The sequence below is a fragment of the Eptatretus burgeri genome, chromosome 2 (genome assembly GCF_056783735.1).
Source record: "Eptatretus burgeri isolate ZD-2024b chromosome 2, Ebu_testis_v1, whole genome shotgun sequence".
Taxonomy (NCBI): Eukaryota; Metazoa; Chordata; class Myxini; order Myxiniformes; family Myxinidae; genus Eptatretus; species Eptatretus burgeri.
Genome location: NC_140962.1, coordinates 70,831,971 through 70,851,564, shown reverse-complemented (window position 1 = coordinate 70,851,564; position 19,594 = coordinate 70,831,971). Strand labels below are relative to the sequence as shown.

Sequence of the window (19,594 nt, the reverse complement as noted above, 5' to 3'; positions counted from 1 at the left end):
ACGTGTCTGTTGTAAAGAAAAAAAAGCTTCCAATAAGGGAGGGGATCTATTCTTTACCCTTCTCAACGCATCACATTTAAGATCCCATTAGACATGGGGATGGGGCTAATCTGAACATTCATTTACGGAAACAACTGTCTGAGGACCTGGATGTGTGGATGCATTCATCAGACCGGATTCTGAAATCCGTAACACTACCCCTTTCCCTATCCCAGACTCATCCCGAATCGTCCAACAGCTGGCAACAGCGGTTAAAATATATATTTTTAAATTACAAAATTGCAATTAGCACTACCGTGTGACATGCAGGTGAAGTTACCCCCTACCTCGTACATTTTCAATCTACCCTTCAGTGTGAGCGACAATTTAAGCTAGATATGTCCCACCTTATGCGTTGGGAACTACCCAACTGACTCACACAGACAACTTTATGCTACACCGAAATTGTCGGAATTTTTGAAACTACAACACACAATGGCTGGGCTTTAATAATTGACAACTATACAACTATATACAATTTCTGACCCAGGGCCTGTAGAAATGCATAAGAAAAATTGTGGAGGGGGGAAGAACACCTGCTGATTCTTGCCACCTTCATGCTCTTCACCAGCACACCTAACAAAATAAACTGGCAGGCCAGTGAGCGGCATACAGGCCATAAACGTTGTGGCCTTCTAAACAAAAATGGTCAAGAAGCAGCAACAAGAACAGCCACTTCCTCCACAGAGCTGCGTGCGTGCAGTTCATGGCCATGGTGATACGTGGCAAATCAAGTGAAGCAAACTGGCATGAGCCTGGTATGTGGCTGGTATGAAGCTGGTGTAAAGCTGTTCTGAGCTGGTATGAACTGGAAGGAGCTGGTATGAAGCTGGTGCAAAGGGGGTGCAACAAAGGGAGAGTCCATAAGTGTGGTGGCATGCTGCTACAGTGAATGCAGTTCAACAAAATAAAACAAACAAAACCACCATGATAACTGGAACGGTGTCACCTGGCATGAGGCTGAAGTAAGTAGCAGACCACAGAACAGGTGTGGGTGGAACACAGGTCACGGAGCAAATGGTGAAGTGAGGTGAGTGATGTCGATGTAGACAGGTGCTCCAGCAAGGCGAGCAATGCCTTGATGTAGAACAGCGTGGATGGTCCTGGGGCAGTGGCGAGACAAAGCAAAACAGCAAGGCGAACAGCAAACACCATGAAAAGAAGAAAGGTAATCCAGGTAATGCCAAACACCAGGTCCGACCAACATAGTCAGCCGGTCCCTGGTGTGCACATACCTGGGGCAGTGGCAGTGGTGCCGGGAGAGAGAGCTTGAGGTTGGCTCTACTCGTCCGCACCCATCTGTCTTTTCCATATACACTACCCCAGCCCCCCTCTTTTTACAATTCGTCGCTACGTCTCGTCTCCTATATCCCACTATCCCTATTGCCTCAAGGTTCCATGGGAAGGAAGAACCGAACTCCATGCAACCTTACACTTACATCGTGACATGTCTCATTCTCAAGTCCGACAGGAGGGCAAGTCCAGCAGCTGGCGATCATCCTGACAGTGGATGGTGCGAAGGGATCTTCATCAATCCTAACTACGCTAATATTGTTACACTTTTAAATTTTCCCCGGGGTTATACCCTGCCAAGAGGCCTTTGTTATACTATGGGGTTCTAAAAACCCAAATTCCCATCACCTATGTGTTGGTGGTCTTACAATTTTGGGCCTTGCCCACCAAATTTTCTTTCTGTGCCATCGCACAATTTCATGGCTGGGTAGTGTGGCTCCACAAGCAGGTCTGCCCACCTGCATACTCACCATGAACACCCCCGGGTCGTTGAAGCTGCCTCCGAGCTTGCCTGCCCCTTCCCCTAACATGGGGAATGCCCTCAATGGCACTCCCCCTCATGATGCCCACTTGGCATTTTGGCACGCCAGGCCCCTCTCCTTGGGTACATGCGTTCACAAATACACTAATGCCCTCCTGGACCTACCTACGGCCTCACCTGGCCGACGAGACCCCAGCGCTCAGGTAAACTGCTTCATCCGAACACTACACTGACGAGTCACACCCCCAGCTGGTACATTATCTTCTGCACCCTACACACAATTTTTTTAAAAACTTACCACAATCAGCACCAACAGCATTACGGGATCCATGTATAAATTTACGTAATCCCTCTACCTAACTTTAAACTAACCCCTGGGTTTCCTTGGGTGGGATCCACTCCCCCATTCCATCCTTCACATCATGCATTCCGTTACTCACACTCATAACAGCCATTGCCCTGCCCTCACACTCATAATTCATCAATCACACAAGCACATTTCCACTCACCGACACAGCATCACCTAACTAATTTCCCCTAACTATCTCGTGCACCCTCGTTATCCCTTAATACTACGCACGTTCCATTTAACCCCATTGCAAAGCGACGTCCCCACTACACATTCACGTCTCCACCTAAACAGTCCCTATTGTCACTCTTAGTCCCAAAATTTATCCTCGCCCTCCCTTATGGTCGCTGCTTCGGTACCCACATAAAGGCTACCATCGCTGGCACCCCCATGCGGGCCTAACAATGCCATCCCCCTAGGCTAGTGCTCCTGGGTCCGGTATGTGTGGGGCTGTTTCACCACTGTGCTCCACACATAGGGATTACTGTCACCGTCTCCTATGGTAATGAGCCCTCTGCATCCGCGGAGGTGCTCAGTCACATGTCTGTTAGAAGCCAATTTGTGTTTGAATTCCTGCCACTGGGAATTGGGGTTTTCCCACTGGGAACCAAACCGTGCTCGCCGCGCCCATTGTTCCTGCCGTGGGTACCGTGCATATTGCACACCTGGTCCCCGTGGAAAACAATTTGCAGCCAAATCCGTTCTATTCTGTTTTGCCGTCCGTGCTCCAGTGATGTATCTCTCACGGAGGGTTTACATGCCGGCCCCTCTGAAACCATCAACACATCGCGCCACCATCCGTGCTTGGGCGGTTTTCAAAGCACCAACCGCACACTCCCGTACCTCGTACACAAAGTTCCGTGGAGCCGGCGTGGTTTCCAATACACCTCTGTCCCACTCAGGAGGCTTACCCCTCCGGTCGCCACATTAACCACTACTCCCCTCCGGGTCGATCCGTGTCCCACTCAGGAGGCTCGCCCCTCCGGTCACCACACTAACCACTCCTGCCGTCCAGGTCGATCCGTGTCGCACTCAGGAGGCTTACCCCTCCGGTCGTCACACTAACCACTCCTCCCGTCCGGGTCGATCCGTGTCCCACTCAGGAGGCTTACCCCTCCGGTCACCACACTAACCACTCCTCCCGTCCGGGTCGATCCGTGTCCCACTCAGGATGCTTACCCCTCCGATCGCCATACTGACCACTCCTCCCGTCCGGGTCGATCCGTGTCCCACTCAGGAGGCTTACCCCTCCGTTCGCCACAATAAGCACTCCTGCCGTCCGGGTCGATCCGTGTCCCACTCAGGAGGCTTACCCCTCCGGTCGCCATACTGACCACTCCTGCCGTCCGGGTCGATCCGTGTCCCACTCAGGAGGCTTACCCCTCCGATCGCCACACTGACCACTCCTGCCGTCCGGGTCGATCCGTGTCCCACTCAGGAGGCTTACCCCTCCGGTCACCACACTAACCACTCCTGCCGTCCAGGTCGATCCGTGTCCCACTCAGGAGGCTTACCCCTCCGGTCGTCACACTAACCACTCCTCCCGTCCGGGTCGATCCGTGTCCCACTCAGGAGGCTTACCCCTCCGGTCGTCACACTAACCACTGCTCCCGTCCGGGTCGATCCGTGTCCCACTCAGGAGGCTTACCCCTCCGGTCACCACACTAACCACTCCTCCCGTCCGGGTCGATCCGTGTCCCACTCAGGAGGCTTACCCCTCCGGTCACCACACTAACCACTCCTCCCGTCCGGGTCGATCCGTGTGCCACTCAGGATGCTTACCCCTCCGATCGCCATACTGACCACTCCTCCCGTCCGGGTCGATCCGTGTCCCACTCAGGAGGCTTACCCCTCCGTTCGCCACAATAAGCACTCCTGCCGTCCGGGTCGATCCGTGTCCCACTCAGGAGGCTTACCCCTCCGGTCGCCATACTGACCACTCCTGCCGTCCGGGTCGATCCGTGTCCCACTCAGGAGGCTTACCCCTCCGATCGCCATACTGACCACTCCTGCCGTCCGGGTCGATCCGTGTCCCACTCAGGAGGCTTACCCCTCCGATCGCCATACTGACCACTCCTCCCGTCCGGGTCGATCCGTGTCCCACTCAGGAGGCTTACCCCTCCGGTCGCCACACTGACCACTCCTCCCGTCCGGGTCGATCCGTGTCCCACTCCTTCGTGTGCACTCCGCACATAGGACACTCCAAGAAACCCCGGGTCCTTCATCCCCCCCCAAGCTCGACACACACCCAATCGCATCATGTCCGTGCCCGGTCTCGCCATAACTCACCTTTGTTTCACTCACCTCCTCCCGTTCTTCGAGCACTCCGTCACACTGTAAATATAACACGTCCATGAATTCAATAATCTCCTCGTTTTATACTTTACCACCTGCTTTGCTTTGATTTCAGTTATCTCCTTCCTTACCTCATCCACCTCCTCTTTAACCATCGTCAATTCCCGATTCCCCTCTTGTATTTCCTCCTCTAACGTCACCTTCGTTGTTTCTATTTGTGTTTCCATTTCCCGTTCCCTGTGTTCCCATTGTCTGTGTCACCTCCTCTACTCTCTTCGTCAGTTTCTCGTGTGCCATTTTACATTTGTTTTTAATTGCCGTCATTCCTCTTGTCGTTTCCTTCTTGGCGACTCAACTCCTTTATCGCCCCTGTGTTCTTCTCCATTTGTTCCTTCAACTCATTCTGTCCTATCGTCAGTCCTTCCTTCTTCCTCCTTCGTTATCTTCCCAATCTCTCCCATCAGTCTGGTCTCGCTCTCCCTCATCTCTTCCCGAACCTCCTCTCGTACCGCCGCCATTTCTCTGCCCATCGCTTCACTCATCTCCCTTTTTATTTCATCGCCCATCACGTCCATTTTCTGTTTTCGTCCATTTTTCTGCTCATCACATCGCTCGACATTTTCATTTGTGCCATTAATTTCCTCATGGACAACATCATGTCATTCTCGGGCTGCACTGGTGGCGATAACCCTGCGTTCTGCGCCATCGGCGCCGCATTTCCCATCTCCCCCATTGCTTCCTCTTCACCCTCCATTGCGACTTCATGCGGGTCCTGGGTCAATTCCGTATCCATATTTACATAATCTACACGGCCCACCGGGACCTGCACGTGTTGGTCCGCCATTGTCCGTCCCAATAAATTTCACTTAAATTTGGTCTAACCACTCTGAATTTCGAGGTGCGTGAAGCGCTCCACAGGTCCACGACCTGACACCAATTTATTGATCAAGGGGTTCGAAAAATATCCCACTCCCGACACCAGATGTTACGGTGATGGGAACCGAGACACCAGCTTGTCACTCAGGGGGATTAATCCCCGGTTGTCCTCGATAGAGCCGAACCTGGGGCCACCGCTCACAATTAACGTTGTGGTACGGTGGGTTGTTTTAAAACCACGAACGCCACCCAGTCAACCACGAGTTCCAGTGTCCGCCGTGTAATTATTCCGTTTTACTAGAGGTCACGTGGTTACCTGAGCGGGGAGCGTGCCCTCACAAAGTATCAATGTTATCCGATTCGATTTTAATTAGGGCGGCCGAGCGTTTTAACTGCTGGTGCGTGCTGATGATTTTTGGTCAAATCTGTGGTAATTACCTCCCAGTCTATCTCGACCGGACAATGCTAGACCAATAGAAAGAAAGGACAAACACGGACAGGTTGGAAATCGAAAAATAATTTATTAATAATAAAATAAATAAATAAAAAGAACTTTTTATTTGCTGAGGTAAATAAAGAATAAATTTCAAAGCAAAATCAATCAAAATGCCAGGAAAGAGACAAAGAGCAGATGCTTATCAGGGGTTGACTTACAGCTAAACACAGAGAAGGGTACCCAGCAGATCATTCAGGGGGAAGGGGGGGGGGGGGAGAATCGTCTCGCTCAGCAGAAAGTCGTTCGTGAAGCTAAAACGTCGTGAAGTGCGTGCATGTGTGTCACGTCCATCGCCAGCACCCAGCTTTGCCGTGCACCCTCTCGCGGGGCAGCCTTGAATGCCAGTCGAAGTCTGGAGGGCACCAAGATCATCCGTCGCAGGTTTAGATCCTGGTGTTGTTGGTGATCGACTCGTGCCTCACTTGTTGGCGGCGCTGCTCACACCCACACGCGCACCACATGCTTGCTTGCCCAAGCACTGAGAAGGACGAATTGTTTCATCGGCGCTGGTCATACACCAGCTTCTTGCTCGCTTCTCTCGCCCTTTGCTTTTCTCATCACATTTTTCTCTTCACACTTTTTCTTTTCTCACGCTTTTCTCCTCACGTTTTTTTTCTTCAGAACGTGCTTCTTGCTCGTTTTTATGTCTCCGGGCCGTCTCTACGGGGTGCCGCCCACCCTAAGCTCACCCTGCCCAATTGGGGCGCTGTTACCATGACGACCCGTGCGCTCCCAGAAAAAAGGCGGGCGTCGGAGCTCACGAAAGATTGCCCCTGAGGAAGAATAAGGGTGGGCTTCAGAGCTCGTGAAAGAAATGTGTGTGAACGTGTCTGTCGTAAAGAAAAAAGCTTCCCACAAGAGAGGGGATCTATCCTTTACCTTCTCAACGCATCACATTTAAGATCCCATTAGACATGGGGATGGGGCGAATCTGAACATGCATTTACGGAAATAACTGTCTGAGGACCTGGATGTCTGGATGCATTCATCAGACCGGATTCTGAAATCCGTAACAATATATATATATAATTTTATTTTTTTTACCCACAATTTCCCGAGTTGGCCGATGCAGTAACCTGGCTCAGGGGACAGGAGAGTATGCATGGGGTGGACAATATGGATCCAGAAGGAAACTCTCAGTGGGGGAGATTTAGGACAGTAGGTTTGGGACTATCCCTTTTGGGCCGGAACATTCACCACCACAACAACCAACAAGCAAGAATACCACCGAACAACAACAATAACAACCACCACTACTGTTATGTAACATTAGGAAATTTATGTTTGGTCAATCATTTCTATGTGTCCAAATAAACATCTTCTCTTATTGCCATTTTTCATTGAGTCGCTTGACAATTCCAGAAAATAAATTGCTTGATGATGTCAAATTTTCGTCCTACCAAACTTACTCAAGTGAAATTATTCAACCAAATGAGCATTAATGACTGCTGTCATCTAAAAACGAAACACACCAGAGGTGTCAAAGTCATGAAAGTATCCTGGGCAGTTTTGTTCAACTGTCGTGTTCGCTTGAGCATCGTTCCAGCACAACAATCCATCCCATGTTCGCTCGCAGTGGGGTTCTAGATGGAGAGCAAAGGGGACAGAAGACTAGTTAAGCGTTGGCTTAGATTGATAAGGCGAAGTCACAAATTTGGCCTGATATGAAAAATTCTTAGTTTGAAGAGATTTTAAAAAGTACCACATTATTGTAGCATGGGTCAACATCACAATAAAAGAATTGCAATTCTTAATCAAATTGATATTACAACAACAAGAGCGAGAATTGCTTTGCAATACATGTACCCCCTGCAGCCAATGAAACTGCCTTGGCAGTCTGATATGCCCAACGATACGAGGAGGATTATCCATCCATCCATCCATCCATCCAGCCATTGACTGCTTCTAAAATTAAAAATAATGACTTCTTTACCAAATTACAGCAATACCTCGTAATTATGTTCACTTGCCTGAACCATTGTATGGGGTGTCTCCAATGATCTTGTTGTAGCATTGGTATTGAGCCAAATATTGTTCATAGCTCATGCAGGTTCCGAGAAGGAACTATTCAACAAACAGCATAACATGAGGTCTCAGCTCAGTCAAACAAATGTGTAATTGATGCAAGTAAGTTTGTATTCAAAGCACGATGAGTTTACTTACAAACATCCGATTTCAATCAACAGTTGAGGGACGATATAACATTTTAGGCAAATGTCATTGAAGTCCAAGATTGAAGTGATTCTCATTGGATCTTACCTTATTAGATAGAAGAACAAGCAGAACAATGAAATATGCACACATCTCTTTGGTGATCAGGTGCAGGACAACCACACCTTTTATTCATAAACTTTGAACCTGCAGGGCAGCTGATGGAGATTTCAAATGTCGAAAATCCAACGTCGTGAAACGATCGATACATATTGTGACAGACATGAAGCAAAACTGAAAATCACATGTCAGTTTAACTCAGAGACAACTAGAGGGGGAGCATTCGGGAGAGTGCAAAACCTCCGCCGCCAATACTGCTGGGTCACTCAAGTGAACCTTATATCTTATTCATTAAATATGATGTCAACAGTGCTGACAGTTTTAGTTCTTTTCTCCAACATTTTTTTTTTTGGGGGGGGGGGGGGGGTTGGAAATCACTTAAAACATGTAGAAATGCAAAACAAAGAAATCAAAATTTTGTTGAAAAAAAAAGTTGCAAAAATTTTTTTCTCTAACATTTTTTTTGGGGGGTTGGAAATCACTTAAAATATGTAGAAATGCAAAAAAAAAATTCTCGAAAATTTTTTTTTTGGGGGGGGGTTGGAAATCACTTAAAACATGTAGAAATGCAAAAAAACAATTTTCTCTAATAAATTTTTTTTGGGGGGGGGGGGCGGGGGACCAAGTCCAAAATCTAATGGCATGATCCTTGGACCATACCTAACCACCCCCACCCCCCACCAAGTTTCGTCGAAATCCGTCGAGGAGTTTTTCCGTAATACTGTTCGCAAACAAACAAACAAACAAACAGAAAGTGGTGAAAACAGTAACCTCCGATCTTCGATGGCGGAGGTTAACTAAGAGAGGTGTTGGCTGAGCCCTTACAATATATTCAGTATCAGGGTGCTCACACCACGGGAGTGCTGCAAGGTTCTAATTAATCCTGTACAGGTTGCCACTCCATCCATTCAGGGATTTCTGCTAAGCGGTCATGTAAATTGAAACCCACATGAGTAAGGACAATGAAATAAAATATTACCAACTTGACCATCAAGCCACACACTTGGCTTATAGATGCATTAGGCCTCCTTATACGCTGGTATGGCCATGCTTATTGATAAACTTTGAGAATCAGGAAACCAGTGAAGATATGAAACAAGACATTGCCTGCTTGTGGATCAATTACCATTATGCTATGGCCTATCTTAAAGGTTACACCATTATTGCATCGACAGCACAAACAAGTGCGAGTTGAATGTAGGTCGTGGGTGGTTCATAACGGAACGTGTCATGTACGATAGATTTAAGGTGCTTGTGAAAGGCTGAAAAAAACAGCCTTTTTACAGACATTTTTCCCTGCTGAGCAGGGGTTAGCTTTTTGCGGGCTCCATGCAATCATGGTTCCCTTCTTGAGGCAATGTTTTTTTATGGCCGGATGCCCTTCTTGACGCCAACCCTGGTCACCTCTTACGACACACAGGGATATGGTACACCTATTCTAACTGGGGCATACACTGGGACCAGTACACTGGTACTCATTTCATCGACCTCGGAAGGATGACAGGCTGAGTCAACCCCTTGGTGTTAATTCATTGGAAAAAACGGGACTCAAACTCAGGACCCTAGGATCCCAAGCCAGCCACTTTAACCACTAAGCCAACACCAGGCATGAAAAGCTGAAAAAAGGCAACATTATATTTGCCAAAACATGGCCTTGTGTCATTACAAGATCACTTTCTTGCCAATCTTTAAAGATATTTCTACTTGTTATTTTGTTTCAAGACTTCAAATAAGAAAATTACTGCTGGAAAAAAAAGTCGATCAATTTATTGCATAAAGTGATTATATGCAATCTAGAACATTCTACATTTAGCAATACAATGTGCTTTGCTTTGCTCTGCTACACCAGAATGACACAAAGGCAAAGTAGGACAGATTCCAGTTTCGTGAGAATAAGGTAAATAGTTCAACTGATGATTCGATAATCCATATATTTTGCCTCGAGATTGTACTTTACATCCTAATATTGACACATTGTAGTAAATGCAACTAACATGTCCATAAATTATAAAATTCAAAGGGAAGAGAAAAGCGAAGGAGACAGACAAAAACAAACAAAGTAACATCGAATAATGTTGAGTGATATTAATAGTGATAATAGTGACTGTGGATATTGAAAATATATAAAGTTATGAGGTTTACGATGGAATAAAACACACATTGATAGTATATAGAAATACATGGAGTCATGAAGTTTTAGTGAATGCATGTATGCCTGGTGTTGGCAAAAAGGTTCAGGTGAATGGCTTCAGATTTTTGGTCTTGAGTTCAGAGCCTATAAAGCCATTACATAACACCGGGTGGATTGATTCAGCCTGTCATCCTTCTGAGTCGGCAAAATAAGTATCAGCTTACTGGTAATATGGGGCACAACATCAGCGGCACAACCACGCTTCCAGAAATGATGCAACCAGCAGCCACATATAAAACTAGAAGGGCACTCGGTAGAGCATGTACCTGCACCACACAATGCCTGATCCACGAGAACATATCGCCCCCAATACATTTTTAAAAATATCATGCGATTCAGTACTATATCGTTTTTGGCCCTATCTCTCAATAGTGAAGAATCACTTAAAAATTATAATAATTCTCGTATCCAGGTCCGGATTCTGATCTTCACCAAAACAGAATCAATTCGTCCTTGCCACACACCCAACCTAACATGTCCACCGAGTTTCATCCAGATCCGTCCACAACTTTTTGAGATATCCTGTACACAAACAAACAAACAAACAAGAAAAAGACGTCGTGCAGAGCACCATACTCACAAAATCTATAAAACAAATTTGATCTCAAAAATAATTGCTGGGTGAATTCAATGACCAAATATACAACTCTTAAAATTTCAAGTGAATCGGATGAAAATTGACAATTTTAGAAATTCATCCTATGACATCCATATGCAAGTCATCATTCTTTATCTAGATGCCAAGTCTTAACAATATCGGTAAATGCATGTCGGAGAAATGGTTGAAGACGTGTTCAACATCAGGATTTTTTTCAAGTAAAATGGTGCCAGTCGGCCATCTTGGATCTGATGTCAAAAATAATGACGTGCAAATATATGTGTATACTGTGACGTCCACGGGACTTGAACAGTCCCGCCAACGTAGAATGAGCCGAAACGATGGAGGCGATTTATTTTTATATAACCCAAACATGGCGGTTTTAATCGCCCTACCGCAAACGGGACGAGGAAGGTGGCACGAGTCACTTTTCACTGAGTTGATGATGTTTATTCTTTTTACTATTGACCAGAAATAACAAGACTCGGCAAGAAGAGGGATCCGGGGCGATTCGACGGGATGGTGTGGGATCGGGCGTGGGGAAAAACACAGACAATTCCAATGAATATACAGTTCTCAATCCCTCTAAGGCGCCAAGCACACACACACACACACACACACACACACACACACACACACACACACACACACACACACACACACACACACACACACACACACACACACACACACACACACACACACACACACACAAAACGTAGCTATCTCTGGTGGTCAGGCTGGACCGTGGTGTGGACGCAACTGTCCCTGGATCGGCGCCGGACGAGCCGGCCTTGCTCTCGCAAGGGGGGGGGATGGCAGGAGAAACCGCGGTGCTGTCGACCTCCTGGTCCTGGCCCAAGTCCGCCCACAGCCGCCAGGGAACCAGCTCCCGCGCCAAGCCGTGAGCAGGAGAGTGAGGCAGGTCCACCCGCCGCCCGACCCCGTATTCCGAGTCAGCAGAACCCTAGAGCCAACCAGAGCGAGGCACGAGGCTCGGCAAGGCTCCCAGACACGATCAAGAGCACGATCAACTCAGCACAGCCACCAGGACGCTCTCTGCCAGCACAGGTTCCACACCAAAAAAACACGAGTGTTCTGGTTGTAATCTTCTTCTTCTTCCTTTTTGACCCCGAACAGAACCTTTTTATCCTTCTGCCCTCGTCACCTCCAATCGAGCCGTTTATTGGCCCACTGCCGTCGCCTTCTGCCAATCGTGATCACGGGGCGGAGCCATCCGCTGCTCTGTCCTGTGATGTCACGGCCAGTCTTCAGAGAATACCAAAAGGGGTTTACGCAGACACACTTACCCTATCCCGTGTCCCTATCTAATTACGTGACATTTATCATTTCCCCCTTGAAGAAATGAACATTTACTAGACAACTTATCACCACTGAATTACTACTTATTACATCGAGATCCTGGTAAACTCGAACAGCATGGCATACCTAATTAAACATCCTAATTACCCTTTGAATGCATACCCCCCCCTCAAACGTAACACTGCCCCCTCCTCTGGTACCGCAGCTCCTGCAAGGTATATCACAGGCGCTACCATACCAGCCTTAACACTTACTGACTCACACCTAATTAACCTAACGAAATAAAGTAGGAGGGGCAATGGGCTGCGAGTCGCAGCTAACTTACCTATCCTGCTTAATGTACTACCCCCTTATGGCCTTATCCTCGCCTAAACAATCATTCATTTTTTATTTTTTATTTTATTTCATGAGAGCACTGAGCGAAGTTGCACTCCATCCTCCGGATCATCGCTCTTGCCCAGCACTCTTCCAGTGATCTGGGGAGGGGAAACAAAAGGTTCCACAAAAACACAACACTTATACTTTACATTCCTACTCTAAGCCTTCATGACACTATTCACAGGATATTTACACTTGACCGCCTCCCCCAGTGGATGCTAATAGACCCAGCGTTACCTGGGGAGCCAATTTTCAAATTTGCTTGCCCCAAAATTATGCGGACATCATGCCCTTGCTACACCTGTCAAGTTGTGCGGGATCGGGTGGGACTCACACATCTTCACAACACTCACACCATGGTCATCATCACATTTCTTGGTCATGGTCCTCATTTTAATCATGCAGGCTGAATCCCGTCATGGCCGTGGGGTGGGTTACCACAAGATGATGGGGGCATCTCAGGTGCAACCATGCCCACAGGTAAGCTTTAGTCCAACCCGGACGTTTCTCCGCCCCGCTCCCTTTGATTCCCTCCCCCCTGGTAGCCATCAGCTCTAATCTCGGACAACACTATGGAAGGGGTCTCACTGGCTCCTCTGGCCTTCCTGGGTCGCCAAGGTCCTACCCGCCTTGGTCGCCCAACCAGACCCTCTCCCAGTTGCCTCCAGACACTGTCACCATTAGCCACCAGGTGGTGAATCTCCTTGAAGGGGGTCGCAATTCACGCTCACCGTGAGCTTCAGCAATCCCTGTGGACAAGCACATCATCCCCACCCACAAAACCCACATGACTCCCCCACCCCATCGGCCTTACATGTGACACCTGCATTTCTAACACTTCACCGACCATGACCTTCCCTGTTACCACACCATGTCCAATAAAAAAAATCAATGTGTGCACCATACATTTCACTTCTTAACTTAAGACAACTCACACAGCACTTCTCACCCGATCCACGCACCAGCCAATGGACAGCCACTCGTACCCGCTTTGTTTCCAATTACCCACTGTCCCGATTGTCACTCTAAAACCCAGCAGAACTTACAAACCCATGCCAATTTTTCCACAATTCATTTTTTTCCACCAAAGGAGGGCACTTCGCCACTATCTCAGCAGCCGAGCATGGCCGTATATGTTCAGCCCAATCTAGTCTCCCCGACCCCTGACAGTGATTTCCGGACCCGACCTATGAAAGGGCATCTCGGATAGACCTGGCGGTTCAGCAGGAGGATTCATCCTCTGAAGCATTTGGGTGATGCCAATTTCTCCCAGCCCCCCTCCCTGATCCTGGATCTCCGCCTGTCGGATCGTCACCGATGGCCTCTCGGGCACCCGACCCGGCCGCCTCCACGAGGCCAGCCTGGCCACGCACTCGGCCGCTCGGTGAACGGTGGGTGGATCCTGTAACTCCACTAGCGCTCGGACCTCAGGGTCAGGAAGAGCAGCTAAAAATTTCTCTAGTGCCAGTCTGTCCCACGCCTCCACTGTAAGGTCCCGATACGCGATCCTGACTGATTGGTAAATGTCCTGTGCTAGCTCCTGCAATGTCTCACCCGGCTTTAATCTGCGGTGCTGGAGCTGGGCCCGCACCAGATCACAGTTTGCCGCGAACCCAAACCGACGGCTCAACGCCTCGCAAATGTGGGGGCTGATCAACATCCCCTCCGCGATCACGTTTAACACGTCTGCGGCTGGTCCCCGCAACGTTGCCACCAAATTCCCTGTACGTTCCCGCTCATTCCACCCGTTTAGTCGGGAAATGCACTCAAATTGCGTCAGAAAAGCTTCAACGCTCCCTGACCCGTCGAAATTTACCAGGGGGATCACTTTTACGGTGGCCCGCTTCTCAGTTTCTCCCTTGTCCGAATCCAGCCCAGGGATCAAACACCCTTGTGGCTGCGTATCCAATTTCGGAGCCCACTGTGGCCAAAGATGTTTTGTGGTGAGGGTCTCATGGGTCAATTTTGCCTGCTGTTCCAAACGTTGAATGGACCGATTCACCTCTTCCCGCAGGATCTTCTGGGCCCGCACAACCTCCTCCAAGGCTCCGTCGCGAGTTTGTAGCTGCTCCTCAACCAACCCGGACACTCTACTTACAAAAGACAGCTCTACCAGGCCTTTATCCAAGACTTCATCTTGGCTCATAATTTTATCTTGTTCGTCCAAACGAGCCTCCAATCCTTTTACCTCCTCCGCCAAATTCATCCCTTGCTTCCTCAGCTCTCCCCACTCTTCAACTTGCAGCTGCATACGAGCATCCACACAGGCACGATGACGTTCCAGGCTTTCATCCACTTTATCAACCCGAATGTTCGTTGCATCAATTTTATCTACCATTTTTTTACGTATATTTTCCCCCTCCAATGTAATTTCTACCTTTGTTTCCTCCAATCTATCCTCGAATTTACTTTGTATTTCTCCCAATTTAACATCCACACACTCCTGCATCTCAGTTTTCATTTTCTCCATCTTTTCCCCCAATTCATCCCTCATTAAATAAATCCGTGCACCCAACTGTACCCCCATTACCCTCAATTGATCTGTCATTTCTGCCCTCTGTGTCATGAATTGATTTTCCATTTGTGCCCCCTGTGCCGTCATTTTTGCCCCCTGTGCTGTAATTGCACTCATTAAACGTTCCAACATTGTCTGGATCGACATCACGCCGGTTTCCGGCGTTGCCGGCTCCGTTACGGGCGATGAAGCACGGTCCATGCTCGGAATGGGGGAGGTTCCAACCCTACCCCCGACTCGCTGCCAGACACGTGGCCTTCCTCCTCAAACATCTGCACATCCGCCATGGTGCAGAAGTCCCGTTTGCCGCAAATTAATTTTAATTTGAAAAATCCCGCCAAAATTTTCCCGCGCTCGCGCGCTTTCCTGTAATAATTTTATAGTCCAATTCGTGGCGAGATTTTAATCCTGGTATATAATTTAGAGGGGTTCGAACATCCCACTCCTGACACCAATGTGATGTCCACGGGACTTGAACAGTCCCGCCAACGTAGAATGAGCCGAAATGATGGAGGCGGTTTATTTTTATATAACCCAAACATGGCAGTTTTAATCGCTCTACCGCAAACGGGACGAGGAAGGTGGCACGAGTCACTTTTCACTGAGTTGATGATGTTTATTCTTTTTACTATTGACCAGAAATAACAAGACTCGGCAAGAAGAGGGATCCGGGGCGCTTCGACGGGATGGTGTGGGATCGGGCGTGGGGAAAAACACAGACAATTCCAATGAATATACAGTTCTCAATCCCTCTAAGGCGCCAAGCACACACACACACACACACACACACACACACACACACACACACACACACACACACACACACACACACACACACACACACACACACACACACACACACACACACACACACACACACACACACAAAACGTAGCTATCTCTGGTGGTCAGGCTGGACCGTGGTGTGGACGCAACTGTCCCTGGATCGGCGCCGGACGAGCCGGCCTTGCTCTCGCCAGGGGGGGGAGCAGGAGAAACCGCGGTGCTGTCGACCTCCTGGTCCTGGCCCAAGTCCGCCCACAGCCGCCAGGGAACCAGCTCCCGCGCCAAGCCGCGAGCAGGAGAGGGAGGCAGGTCCACCCGCCGCCCGACCCCGTATTCCGAGTCAGCAGAACCCTAGAGCCAACCAAAGCGAGGCACGAGGCTCGGCAAGGCTCCCAGACACGATCAAGAGCACGATCAACTCAGCACAGCCACCAGGACGCTCTCTGCCAGCACAGGTTCCACACCAAAAAAACACGAGTTTTCTGGTTGTAATCTTCTTCTTCTTCCTTTTTTGACCCCGAACAGAACCTTTTTATCCTTCTGCCCTCGTCACCTCCAATCGAGCCGTTTATTGGCCCACTGCCGTCGCCTTCTGCCAATCGTGACCACGGGGCGGAGCCATCCGCTGCTCTGTCCTGTGACGTCACGGCCAGTCTTCAGAGAATACTGAACGCACACACGCACACACTGAAGAGGACGCACACACGCACACACGCATGCAAGCACTGACACGAAAATCGAGACCAAATCCATAAGCCCCTGTTTCGCACGAAGTCCAATGGGGAAAATCATAAAAATGGCTGCATACAAAATAATAATAATAAATAAGGGCAATACGCTCACCTGGTAGAATAATGATATTGAGGAGGAAGTCAACATGCGAATCAGCAAAGTGTACCAATGAACCAATGTTATAGCAAATACCTATTTTGGGGGGCAACCCCTCCCCCCGCCCCACCCCCACGTACACTCCTTTTGACCTCAATTTTTTTTAAATAGCATAAAAAAGAACTTTGGTACATCACGGGTGATGAAGGTTGTGGTCAAGTTTCATCAGAATTGTTTGTGTAGCTTCTGAGAAGAAAGCAAATATCATTTTTTGGGGAAACTCCCCTCTGGACCCCTCTTGACCCGATTTTTTTTCCATGCCGTGAACAAACTTTAGTTCCTTCTGGGTGATGAAGGTTGTGGTCAAGTTTCATCAAAATCGTGTGTGTGGTTTCAGAGAAGAAGTTGCTCATGTTTGTGGATGAACGGACTGACGGACTGATGACGCGCCATCCCATAAGCTCTCCAGAATTATGTTCCAGGTGAGCTGAAAGCTAAATGCATCATATTGGAAATATCAGTTGATCGACAAAATATCAAAAAATATTATATCCAATGTGAAGAGTTCACACGGGATATAATGTTTTTTGATATTTGTAAAGGAATGCATTTAGTAAAACCTCACACAACACCATGTATTTTAAATAGCATAGGTGTCTTTTTTATATCACAATCACAGTAAACATCATAACTACATTTATTAACTTTATGTATTTTGAACATCCACAGTTGTATCAATCAACATTATTTGAATTTTTTTTCTGTCTCCAAATATATATATATATATATATATATATATATATATATATATATATATATATATATATATATATATATATATATATATATGTATGTTCCCAAAATACAGCCAAAACGATACACGGCAGCACAAAAAATTTAGTGCCACCTTACTCAACATTCTCCTGCGGTGTGCAGCATCAAGTTTCGTTCAAATCGGGCAACGGAAAAATTATTTAAAAATCAATTCCCCATTCATTCAAGTACTCTTCGGAAGTATTTGATCAATGAAAACAACCTCAGCGGTCTAGTTCGCTGGAGCTATGTTATTTATTTTTTTTGAAATGATTTTTTCATCAACCGCTGTCACAACAGGAACCCAACGGGTTCACGGGTCGTCTAGTCTATATTAATATTTTGGCACTCCCCTTTCTTTGTTCCACCATCAGATTTTTGTTACTGCATGAAATGAAACAAGATTTGGCACATATACTAATGATATTATCTTCTTCCTTAAGAGGCCCCTCAAAATTCGTTTTGATGCATTTTCACAAACTCCAACGGATTCCATTCAAATTCGGTACGATTATGGCTTTTGGTCCAACTTAGGTCATTGGCTATAAATTTTTTTCCATAACACTTCAGATATTCGAAAAAAATCGATAAATCGATATCCCTTATGGGATTTTCCATTCAAATCCACTCAAGTTTAAGGTCTACGGGGGACGCAAATTTCCACTTTGCCCCGGGCACTGTTTACCTCTGCTACGCCAAGCTGTTAGGGTTAGGGTTTGGGTTAGTGTTAGGGTTATGGTTAGGGTTAGCTACCCTAACACTAACCCTAACCCTAACCGCTAACCCTAACCCAAACTGCAACCCTCACCCTAACCACTAACCCGAACCGCTAACCCTAACCCTAACCACTAACCGCTAACAGCTATTCAGGAAATTTTCAAGAAAGCCCGGGCAACGCCAGGCTTTATTGCTAGCCTGAGCAACGCCAGGCATTACTACTAGTTATTGATAAGATGTACGATGTACCATACTCTTTATAGAGCGTTGGTGCTTCCAAAGCAGTTTCTTGGCAAGGGCTACACTGGGTGGTTTGCCATTGCCTTCCCAGCCTTGTTTGTCCTTGCTCTATCCTTTTAAATGCTGAACATCAAGCAAGGAAGCAGCACGTACCATTTGTAAAGCCTTTAGTATTATTCAGCAGGGATTCAATTTGAACCCCCGACCTCCCAGACTCAGAGTGGACACCCTAATGGTGATGTGCATATTACGTTTAAGACTGTGATGCCTTTATCGGGTCGGAAAGTTTTGTTTTGGTTTATTGTTACGCCCAACCGCAAGACCACCTTCTAGTCCATGTGCAGAGATGCAGAGACTGAATGTGCTCATGTGGCAGATGGCCATTGTTGCTCACATTTCGCACAGCTTCGGCTGTTACAGTATATATGGAAAGTGATCTGTGCCTTGCTCTGCTGCATCAAGCTAAGAGGTTTAACACACACACACACACACACACACACACACACACACACACACACACACACACACACACACACACACACACACACACACACACACACACACACACACACACACACACACACACACACACACACACACACACACACACACACACACACACACACACACACCTCTCTGAGCTGTCTCGTCGGAGTTCGAATCCCGACACGGCTATAAATTGTCATCCCAGTATTTAATGGGTTGGGAAAGCCTGGGGGTTGGCTTGGCTTGACGGTTAAGGTGGCTGGATTAAGATCTTATGAAGATCTTAGGGTCTTGAGTTTGAGCCCCTGTCGGCCATCTAATTACCACCAGGTGGGGTTGACTCAGCCTGTTATCCTTGCAATGTCGGTGAAATGAGTACGAGTGTACTCATAATATAGGGCACTGCATCAGTGGCACAGCTGCACCTCCAGAAAATGATGCAACCAGCAGCCACAGGCTGCACAGGGTAGCTGGCTATTGGTTGGGCGACTCATCAATGTGTGTGCCATCCCTCGAGTGGATGTTAAACTGGGCGTCCCGTCTGCCAGCACTAGTCGATGGACGTTAAATATCCCAGTGTCTCTTTGAGAAGAGTAGGCGAGCTATCGCTGGAGGCCTA

General features: G+C 47.7%; 1 pseudogene across 1 annotated transcript in view; it reads right to left on the bottom strand.

Annotated features, from left to right (window-relative positions):
• LOC147032271 (calcitonin gene-related peptide type 1 receptor-like) overlaps nucleotides 1-8,566 on the bottom strand; it is a 58,521-nt pseudogene extending 49,955 nt beyond the window's left edge. The window contains exons 1-3 of the transcript XR_015055101.1: nucleotides 8,089-8,566; nucleotides 7,800-7,893; nucleotides 7,302-7,412 (exon numbers count right to left, since the gene is read on the bottom strand). The product of XR_015055101.1 is annotated as a calcitonin gene-related peptide type 1 receptor-like (transcript). The remainder of the gene's footprint in view (nucleotides 1-7,301; nucleotides 7,413-7,799; nucleotides 7,894-8,088) is intronic.
• Nucleotides 8,567-19,594: the final 11,028 nt, after the last annotated feature.